The sequence below is a fragment of the Procambarus clarkii genome, chromosome 52, assembly GCF_040958095.1.
Source record: "Procambarus clarkii isolate CNS0578487 chromosome 52, FALCON_Pclarkii_2.0, whole genome shotgun sequence".
Classification (NCBI taxonomy): Eukaryota; Metazoa; Arthropoda; class Malacostraca; order Decapoda; family Cambaridae; genus Procambarus; species Procambarus clarkii.
Genome location: NC_091201.1, coordinates 25,749,458 through 25,760,627, shown reverse-complemented (window position 1 = coordinate 25,760,627; position 11,170 = coordinate 25,749,458).

The following is an 11,170-nucleotide window of genomic DNA, read 5'->3' as shown; positions in this document are numbered from 1 at the left end:
TATATATATATATATATACGTACATATCAAAACCGAGAAGGACTACACACACACACACACACACACACACAAACACGTATTAAAAACACGCTAGTTCCCCCTCTTCAGTCCGTCTGACTGACGGTGTGTGGTGGTTGCCATTGGACGGAAATGAGGCATTGTTAAGCGAGGCGTTGGACAGTAAATGTCACGGTTCAACCCCTCACGACTTCTCTCACTGCTCACCGGAACACCTCACAAACAACCTCACCTTTCCTCCTGAGCCTCGACAGTGCTGTGGCTACCACACTCCTCTTCACCGTCCCCCCCTCCCCTCTCTCATCACACTACCCTCTCTCCCTTTTCTAAATCACGTTATTTAGAGCCTCTTTTACCACCCCTACGCTGTTTGCCTTCTCTAAATCACGTTCTTTAAGGCCTCTCTAACCACCCTACCTTTTGACCTTTCTAAATATTATTCTTTAAGGCCTCTCTAACCACCCCTACCTTCTGCCCTTTCTAAAAATCATGTTCTTTGGGGGCCGTTCCCTCCATCCCCCGCTAAGCCCCTTTCTAAATCACGTCATTTAAGGGCTTCTCCCTCAACCTGACGATCTGCCCCTTTCTAAATCAACGCCACGGCCAAACGTACGACTTGTCTTGTTTACCGAGGGAGCCTCGAACCCTGAAATTTAGTCCTGCGGTGGGAGTGGTTCATCCCGCGGTAGTTCAACCTTATACCTGATCCTTCCCTCAACCCCTGCACTTAAACTTAAACACCTGCCTATTACAGGTAGCTGACGGACGACCTGCCCAATTCACTCACTCTATGCTAACTGTCCGCCAGGCACCACCCAAGTAGTCACACCCCAGGTAGCCAGCCCCCAGGTAGCCAGCCCCCAGGTAGCCAGCCCCCAGGTAGCCAGCCCCCAGGTAGCTGCTACCTATGACCATAGGTAATGGTGGGGGAGGGGGTGTGAACCAGGTATTATGGGGGCCCAAGGGTTAGTATTGACCAATGAACAGGTAATTGCCACAGAGATGGCTATGCCAAAAGGGTTGTTAAGTGACTACAGGTGGTTCGTAAATCAAGGAATAGCGGTAGTAACTGGAAAAAATGGTGTGTTAAGTGAGCAAATTAGTTCGAAGAATTAGTGTAGTTATCTATTATACCGATAAGGGGCGGAAGGAGAGAAACTAATTTAGCGTTTTGATGTGATATATTGATCCTGCTAAGCAGAATGGGTGATCTTAGATGGCATTAGAAAGTACTGAACCAAATGGCCATTATAATCGAAAGGTGTTCAGCTGGCCAATAGAGGGATAACGATCAAATGGAGACCATAGGCCTAGTTAGTAGTTTAGTTCATTTATTATGCACCCCATACCCATCCTATGGGCGGGAGTGGAATAGGTTACAGATGCACATAATGGGCTCAGGGACTGAACCTCACACCTTATTTAGAGCAGAAATGCTGTATTATTTCAATGGATACCAATCGAAGGTTCAAGTTAGACCAAATGGACGAGTGATTAAAGGTGGAGAGGGGCCCAGGGGGAAGTGGCTATAGGGGGTAAGTGGCAAAGGGGTAAATAGCCATCCTGACAAGAAGCTAAGGGGTAAAGGGACCAATGGGAACTAACCAAGAGGATAAGTGGCCAGAGGGGGGGAAGGAAAGTGTCCAGAGGGGAAATAGAAAGGGAATAAGTAGCCAAGGGGAAGATAAAAGTGGGCCAGAAAGAGGAAGTAAACATGGAGAAAGTGGCCAGAGGAAGGAAAGTGGTCAGTGGGGTAAGTGGTCAGAGGGTGGAAGAAACGGCCAACATAAGAGAAGCGGACATAGAGTAGTAGGAAAATGCAGTCAGCAAGAATCAGTGGAGACGAGAAGAGAGGAACTAACCTACTGAAGCTGTGTTAGACAGACGCAGCATCCCTGACATGCTGTGGCAGGAACTCGAGGACAGACTCCAGTGTCATTCCTGTGGGAGAGTTAGCGTGTGGGTTCTGTAGCTGCGGGAGATGTAAATAGCTCGTAGCTGGGAGAAACTATAGCTGTGAGAAATGTATACCTGTGGAAGTTATATATAGCTTTGATAATATGAAGGCGTGAGATTAATAGCCATGGGAGTTATAGCTGTGTATGTAACCTCACAATTAACCTGTGGAAAGAAGCTTTAGTCGTACAAGCTGTAACAGAACATCTGTGGAAAATGACCTTAAAAGTGATGGTCAAATGTCGGCTCTTAAACCCCAAAAAAATTGTGAGGTAACCCAAAAGGAATTTTTACGAGCTGCGAAAATGACCAAAAGGTGTTGAGATATGAAAAGCTGACAAGACTATGATTAGGAGAGGTTCTTGTTGTGGGGAAACGGACACGGAGGGAGGTGATTAGTAGAGCAACTTGACCACCAAATGTGTTAAAAAGATCCACACTGATGCAAAAGATTCCTTACCTTGAGGTTACCTTGAGGTGCTTCCGGGGCTTAGTGTCCCCGCGGCCCGGTCGTCGACCAGGCCTCCTGGTTGCTGGACTGATCAACCAGGCTGTTAGACGCGGCTGCTCGCAGCCTGACGTATGAGTCACAGCCTGGTTGATCAATAAACCCTTATCGACCCCCTTATAAAGTGCAACAAAATAGATTTTGTGTTTAATATATATATATATATATACATATATATATATATATATATATATATATATATATATATATATATATATATATATATATATATATATATATATATATATATATATATATATATCAAAATAACCGGAATTCGAATCTATTGCCGTGGAATCTGACCAACAGATCCACACACTAGGGAAAAGTGACCTAAAGGAGCAAGAGGGTATGAAATAGCGGTCAGAAAGGGTTAAATGAAAAAAAAAGGGTGAGGTGGAGGGGATCATGAGAGATGGTGATGTTGGTGATTACATGTGGGAAAAGTGACCAGAATGGATGGTTTGGTTATTGGAGGAAAAGTGACCATGGGAGGTGCTTATAGTCTAGATCTAGCAGTCAGCTAACAGGGGGGGGGGGCAATTTGAGTGGATATTAACCTAGAGGAGTGATCCTTTGTGTGTTTATCCAATTTCAATTTCTTTCTTTATTATGCACCCCATACCCATCCCGTGGGCGGTGGTGTAAAGGATTACAGAGGCACATAATCGGTCCAGGAACTGAACCCTCTAGTTCGTTTAGCTAAGCAAATAACAATCTTTTGTAATTTTGTAACGCTAGTTACAAAATGATTAATTCGATATATATACATGTACACATACTCATGCATACATGTACATATACATACGTATAAATATATACATACACACACATATTTAATCACCCCACACAAATACACACATATCAATAATCTTTTATGTCATAACTGATTCAACTTATGACATAACAGTGGCTCACAACAGTCACTATACAAAGCACTTTACATCTATGATGAGTCGCCCAGTTACTATAGACTTGCTGCACCCGCAGAGAATAAAGTTACGTGAATGAGATATTTAGCAACTTGGCTCTACATTTATCATAAGTCAGGGTTGCATAGCATCATTCCGTTTCAAACTTGGGCTGGACGGTAGAGCGACGGTCTCGCTTCCCGCAGGTCGACATTCAATCCCCGACCGTCCAAGTGGTTGGGCACCATTCCTTTCCTCCGTCCCATCCTAAATCCTTGTCCTAATCCCTTCCAAGGGCTATATAGTCGTAATGGCTTGACGCTTTCCCCTGATAATCCCTCCCTCCGTCTCTCCATCACTATCAGGTGACGAGTAGTACAATTCTTCTATATCACGTAGGTAATCTAATGCATGATGCCTTAGTAGGTCATATCTACAAGGAATGAGAACAGGTGTCAAGGTTGATCCCAGATAGGATACAATCAGTCTGTCAATCCGTGAATTATACCTTCCTTGAAGAAGCGAGTGTAAAGACATTGTGAGAAGCTTCGTGATGAGGTTGGGGATAGTTGTAGATAGATAGTGTAGATAGTTGATAGATAGTGACAGTGTCTTCATAAGGTCTCCACGTTAAAAAAGCCACGTTAAAGATGGAAGAACTGATGTGTAGGGAGAGCCCTACACATCAGTTCTTCCATCTTTAACGTGGTTTTTTTTCCCCCATGCAATTCCCCTTTTCTGTCATTCCTCCCTCTCTCCCCTTTAACCATTTCCCCCCCAAGCACAACCCTTTTTTCCCCTCTCCCCCATACAACTACATCTCCTCTACCCAACCCAACCCTACCCTGCCTAACCTTACCCTACCCTCTTAAGCACAACCAATCCATCTCCCCATACAACTGTACTTCTGCCCTTTTTCCCTAATCATGATCTTAAGAAAATCAAAATTTTCAGGTATCTCCCTACCCACACCCCTTCCCCACATCTACCCTAACCCTCCCCACCCACCCTTTTACCTTTTCTGCCCTTCCATACTCATTCCTTCAACCAATACCCATATTCCTTCAACCAATGCTAATATTCCTTCAACCCCACTCCAATGCCCCCACACACTTGCCCTATGCTCTGCAACCGTCACTCAACTCATGACGGGTGTAGCAACTAACGACTCATGTCTATCTCTATCCAAGACTGGAGGCCAGACGCTCGTGGCTAGCCTCACCAAAATTTGCATAGTGGTTCTTGTAGGGTACGTGCTCAACATGGATGGGTCGGAGTTGTCATCATCGAAAAGAATACCACTTGATACAGTGCCAAAACTACCACCCCCCACAACAAATCTTGCTATCACAGCCTGGCAAGAATAGGATTTCTATTCTTATTGAATATAGGAATAGAACTAAAATCAGATCAGATATATCTAGGGTGTTGTAGCCAAGACGATCCTCTGTGCATCCCCAGGCTCGCCCTTGAAAGCAAGAGAGAGAGAGAGAGAGAGAGAGAGAGAGAGAGAGAGAGAGAGAGAGAGAGAGAGAGAGAGAGAGAGAGAGAGAGAGAGAGAGAGAGAGAAGTACAGGCAGAAACGCAGATAGAAGCACAGAAAAAGAGGCACAGAAGGATTATCTCTTCTAACAGACACACACACAGATAAAGAAAAAAAACAGAGAAAGAAAAAAAAACAGAGAAAGAATGTGTTATATGTTTGGAGGTACGTCTATGTTCCCATTTATAATAGATACTTCTCAAATTTTGGGTTTATATATATATATATATATATATATATATATATATATATATATATATATATATATATTACCCAGGGGTACAGAAGCTGAGGGTAAGACCAGTTCTCTGAGAACCTGTTATTGCCTTAGCTTAGTAATAGGCGTTAATTACTGGTAGCTGTGTATTAACCAGGTGATTCAAAGCTGGTCGATCAGGTTAGACTGGTTGCCTTCCCCCCCCCCCCCTCCCACCGGCTACCAGGTCGTCTTCCATACCCGTTCTTTCGATTTGCTACTACGTAAAAAAGGCAACTGTTTAGCCTTACCCGAAGCGGAGGAAACTCAACATATCGAGGCAAATTTGTATAGAAAAACGTCAATTTTACGGTGTTTTAATTTTTGACCAATCCAGCTTATTTTTAACGAATTGGTCGATTTCGTAATAAAATCGACGAGTTTGGACGACTAGTCCTCTGGTGAAATACCCCTGGGCCTAAGTATTTTGTATGTCTCTATCATATCTCTCTCGGGGCCACAACTGTGTCACGTTCACGGCCGCTGTATTTGGGATACAGAACACATATTGGGGGATTCATAGTACACAGACATATACAGTGACGCGGCACCCTACGTAACACCAGACTATACTAGCATAGTATACACCATGTATACTATGCTAGTTGTATTCAAGTGTATAGTATACATGGTATACTATCTTAAGATAAGATGTAGTATAAATCGTATATATGATGCATGTTGTATATATGTTGTTGGTTGTGTATCGAAACTCACACTGAGCACAAACTCTCATAAATACTCACACACACACACACACACACACACACACACACACACACACACGCACACACACACACACACACACACACACACACACACACACACACACACACACACACACACACACACTCACACACACACACACACACACATACACACACACACAAAACCAGTATTGAAGTGAACACAGGGAGCCTCGCGGCTATATGGACAGCGTTTGGGGATCGTCGTCCTAATGGCCCGGGTTCGATTCCCGGTGGAAGCAGAAACAAATGCAGCACAGCAGCGTACTTTAAACTAGCAAAAGTTAGATCAATATTCAGAAACCTAAGTAGGGAGGCATTTAGAACGTTTTACACTGCATACGTGAGACCAGTCATAGAGTATGCAGCCCCACCAAGGAACCCCCTACTTGACGAAACACATGAGGAAACTTGAAAAGGCTTACAAGTTTGCGATGAGGCTCGTCCCTGAATTGCAAGGGATGGAGGTATGAAGGAACCTGATGACGCTAGAAAAAAGGATGGAGCGAGGAGATATGATAAGGATATATAAAATACTTAAGGGAACTGACAGAGTGGAAATAGGTGAAAAGCTTTCATTTAGCGTAAGAGTAGTGGGAGAATGGCATGAACTAAGATAGCAGGTTGTGGAAGCAAACTCCATTCATAACTTTAAAACTAGACATTATATGTCTAGTAATGTCTAGTCGGACATTATATGTCTGGAGCGGCCTGCGGGCCGCTCCAAGCAACAGCCTGGTGAACCAAACTCTCGCAAATCAAGCCTGGCCTCGGGCCGGGCTTGGGGAGTAGAAGAACTCCCAGAACCCCATCAAGTAGGTATCAACCAGGTATATAAAAACAGAAACAGGAATCATCATTGCTTTAAAGAACCGTCAGCTAGAAAAACGAGATCCAAGAGCCAATGCTCGATCCTGCAGGATCCCAAATGAGTACAAATAACAGAGTTCAGTAAACACAAACACCCATACAAACACGCTCTCAACACACAAGAGAGCTCTTGTGAGCTCCTCTTTTTTAATGCCTCTTCACCAAAACAAGAGGCATACAAAAAACATATGTCGAAATCAACCACAGAGTTGAAACAGACCACATCATTACTGCCGAGTTAGTATACTGAGGTTATCTTGAGATGATTTCGGGGCATTTTAGTGTCCCCGCGGCCCGGTCCTCGACCAGGCCTAAACCCCCAGGAAGCAGCCCGTGACAGCTGACTAACACCCAGGTGCCTATTTTACTGCTAGGTAACAGGGGCATAGGGTGAAAGAAACTCTGCCCAATTGTTTCTCGCCGGCGCCTGGGATCGAACCCAGGACCACAGGATCACAAGTCCAGCGTGCTGTCCGCTCGGCCGACCGGCTCCTCCTCAGTATACTGAGAAAAAATTACATTATATCGTACAATACACACACAAAAAAAAAAACCACACCGCTATATACTCTCAGTATGCGGTCAAAACGCTTGCGCCAATTGAGTGTTGGTTTAAGATTTAGCCCACTCAGACATGCCATGCTTACACGGTATATGTCTTTTTATAATAAAGTGGTTTTTTTTTTAAGAGAACATATATGACCATCGCTGTCATATATGGTATGAATTATTACTAGTAATTGTTCAGATTAAAGATTATATATGACTGAATATATGTGATTATTATAAAGGGGTCCGGTAGTTCAGTCGGATTCGTTCTCGTCTCGCAATCAAGAATTCCGGGCTCGAATCCGGGCGAGACAAGTGGTTGGGCTCATTTCTTATTACCTAAGGTTTACTTAGCAGAAAATATATACCTAGAAGATTGCTTTTTGTGGGGTTGCATCCAGTATATATATATATACACTGGCTGCCTGTCCCCTGACACAAACAATTATCTTCATAGATTTTTCGTAATAACTTGAAAATTCGAGTTTGCGTAAAATTTCTATATAGCACTTGTATGGATAATAGTTTTAATGCAGAGTTAATATGTGTGAGTATAATATTCTGATATATCTTGGTCATGTGTGTAATATATGTCATACAAACGTGGCCATATGTGTATATATGAAAGTGTTCTAAAGTTGTGTGTATATATATATATATATATATATATATATATATATATATATATATATATATATATATATATATATATATATATATATATATATATATATTAGTCAGGTGTGTAGTTTCATTGTTATAGGTAAAATATCTTGGTTACAGCTGAAAAGTATTAGTAATTAGTAATTACTCATATATGTATAAGTACATACTGTTTGCTGTATACATGTTAGTTATACATGTGATAACTAATTTATCACATGTGTAATATCCAGGTCACATGTTTAAAATATCATGTGTGTAATGCACATGGCTTATGTTTAACATATTGTGGTCATGTGTGTAATATTTTGGTCAATTTTGAATGGGTTGGTCACATATGTAATACCATGTATTTAATATATATGTTTCATGTGTAATAAATCAGGATATTGTTTTAGTAATATATATATTTCAATAGTCACATGTACAATATAGTATGCATTGCACATATATATGGCATACGAGTAATACTTTTGTCATATCCTTGAGACCTACATATATATATATATATATATGTAATATCTGGATAATGTGTATATCGTTATCTGCAATTGGTTGTTCAGATCTGTAATATTTTTGGTCACACCGATAATTGCTTGTTTTTGTGAATTACATATGGACATATTTGTAACTTGGTCACATATGTAACATGGTCACATGTGGAATAGCATGGCCATGTAGGGAATATCATGGTTTTGTTAGTATTTTAGCCATGTGTGTGTTATATCTGGTTTACAAATGTGATATCTTGGGCAATATCCTGATCAAATTTGCAATATCTCATGGAGTAATATTATGTGATACATGTATTACCTTGGTCATGAATATCAATTATACTATTATTATAATACTAATTATAAAATTAATTGTTTTAATTAGTAATTATTACTCTATCTTCAGCTGGGTCTTGAAGGAAGCGGGCCTCGGGTGAAAGAGGGCTGTGACGATCTCTGTCTGGAACCAGTAGGTGCGGGTTCTTGCCCTTGCTGGGGTGGTTCTTCTTCGGCCCCCGACCACGGCGGTCTCCGGGTTTGGAGTCCCTGTGCCTTCTTTCATCAACTTCGCAAGGTAAACTGCGAAGTTCGAGCCCCTAAGGGGGGCAGTTCGTTGTTGCCAAGTAGCAGTTTGCTATTTCCTATGAGGGAAAACTCATCCTATGAGTGAACTCATCCTATCATCACGCCACTCATGCTATGTGTGAACACACGGCCATAGCAGCATGTACAACACACGCACCTTAAAAAGAAGAAAACCCACTGGGTTGTTCATCCTGGTTCTTGTACCCAGACACAGCTGGGACTTGCTTAACTGCCTCAAGCGATACGCTGACATTCAGACGCACGTCTTAACCCCATGAACCGTGATATGCGAAGAGTTACACACCCCGGCGTCGGCTCGAACTCACTAGAAGTTTGGAGGTACCAAGATGGTGGTACCCAATCCAATTTTTACACGTTACAAAACTCCTCCCAGCGTCTAAGACGACCCGTTGACCGGATTCATGAAGGAGTTACGCAAATACTTAAGAACCTATACATCTTTTCTCAGTCTTTTGTGGCGTTGTATTTACTAAGCAGTTTATTGGCTCTTATTTATTGGGTATTATTTATTTATTTGCTTTTATTTAGTTTGGTATTTATTTCCTGTTATTTATCTGCTCTTTATTTGCTATACAAAGCCAGCAAAGACTGATGAAAAAATGTAGAAGTTCATAAGTAAACTCGTAAATACTCATTGAATTCTGGTCAAGGACAATCCTGTTGTCCACTAGCAAAGATTTTTGTCCTTGATACATTATGTAATTATGATATAATTGTATATTATATATCTCTTATCTGCGGGTCAAGAAAGAATGATCGACTAAGTACTTCTTGGCAGAACCATATACTAGTTTAGCACTCATAAAGACCTTATGGTTATATATCGTCAACTGTAGGACAATGTACATGCATTTCTAATATATATTTAGACGATTATGAGCAAAGATTCGTGTAATTATGAAGGAATTTGATGTTGACCATTCTCAAGTCGACTTGAGAATGGTCCAGGACGGACCGAAACGTCGTCGTCCCTTCACTTTCTAGTGTGTGGTCTGGTCAACATATTTCAGCCACGTTATTGTGACTCCTCGTCTGGTGAGGGAATTTAGTGGTCTTGATGTACGACTTCTTGGTCTAATGAGTCGTTAGTCTCAAAGACACTGATGGTTAGTGCTGTGATGTGTGGTTGTGTTATCTGGTTCTTATAACACTGCCAAAGCTAACTTGAAGGGTGTACTGTGCTTGTTGTGTAGCTGTGGGCTGGTTATATTGTGTTTGTTTGGAGACTAGATTGTGTAAGGTAATATAACTTGGGGTCTGTTACTGTTATATGTGAAAGTGACATTTGTGTGGTGTGTGGTGTGTGGTGTGTGTGTGTGTGTGTGTGGTGTGTGTGTGTGTGTGTGTTTACTAGTTGTGTTTTTACGGGGGTTGAGCTTTGCTCTTTCGGCCCGCCTCTCAACTGTCAATCAACTGTCAATTTTTTTTTTTTTTTTTTTTTTTTTTCACACCACACACACACACCCCAGGAAGCAGCCCGTGACAGCTGACTAACTCCCAGGTACCTATTTACTGCTAGGTAACAGGGGCATTCAGGGTGAAAGAAACTTTGCCCATTTGTTTCTGCCTCGTGCGGGAATCGAACCCGCGCCACAGAATTACGAATCCTGCGCGCTATCCACCAGGCTACGAGGCCCCTAGCCCTAGGCCCCCTGTGTGTGTGTGTGTGTGTGTGTGTGTGTGTATTCACCTAGTTGTGCTTGCGGGGGTTGAGCTTTGCTCTTTCGGCCCGCCTCTCAACTGTTACTAATATTTTTTTTTCCACACACACACCAGGAAGCAGCTCCGTAACAGCTGTCTAACTCCCAGGTACCTATTTACTGCTAGGTAACAGGGGGCATCAGGGTGAAAGAAACTTTGCCCATTTGTTTCTGCCTGGTCCGGGAATCGAACCCGGGCCACAGAAGTACGAATCCTGCGCGCTGTCCACTCAGCTACCAGCCACTGTACTCACCTAATTGTACTCACCTAATTGTGCTTGCGGGGGTTGAGCTTTGGCTCTTTGGTCCCGCCTCTCAACTGTCAATCAAAACACATGAGCAATCAGGAC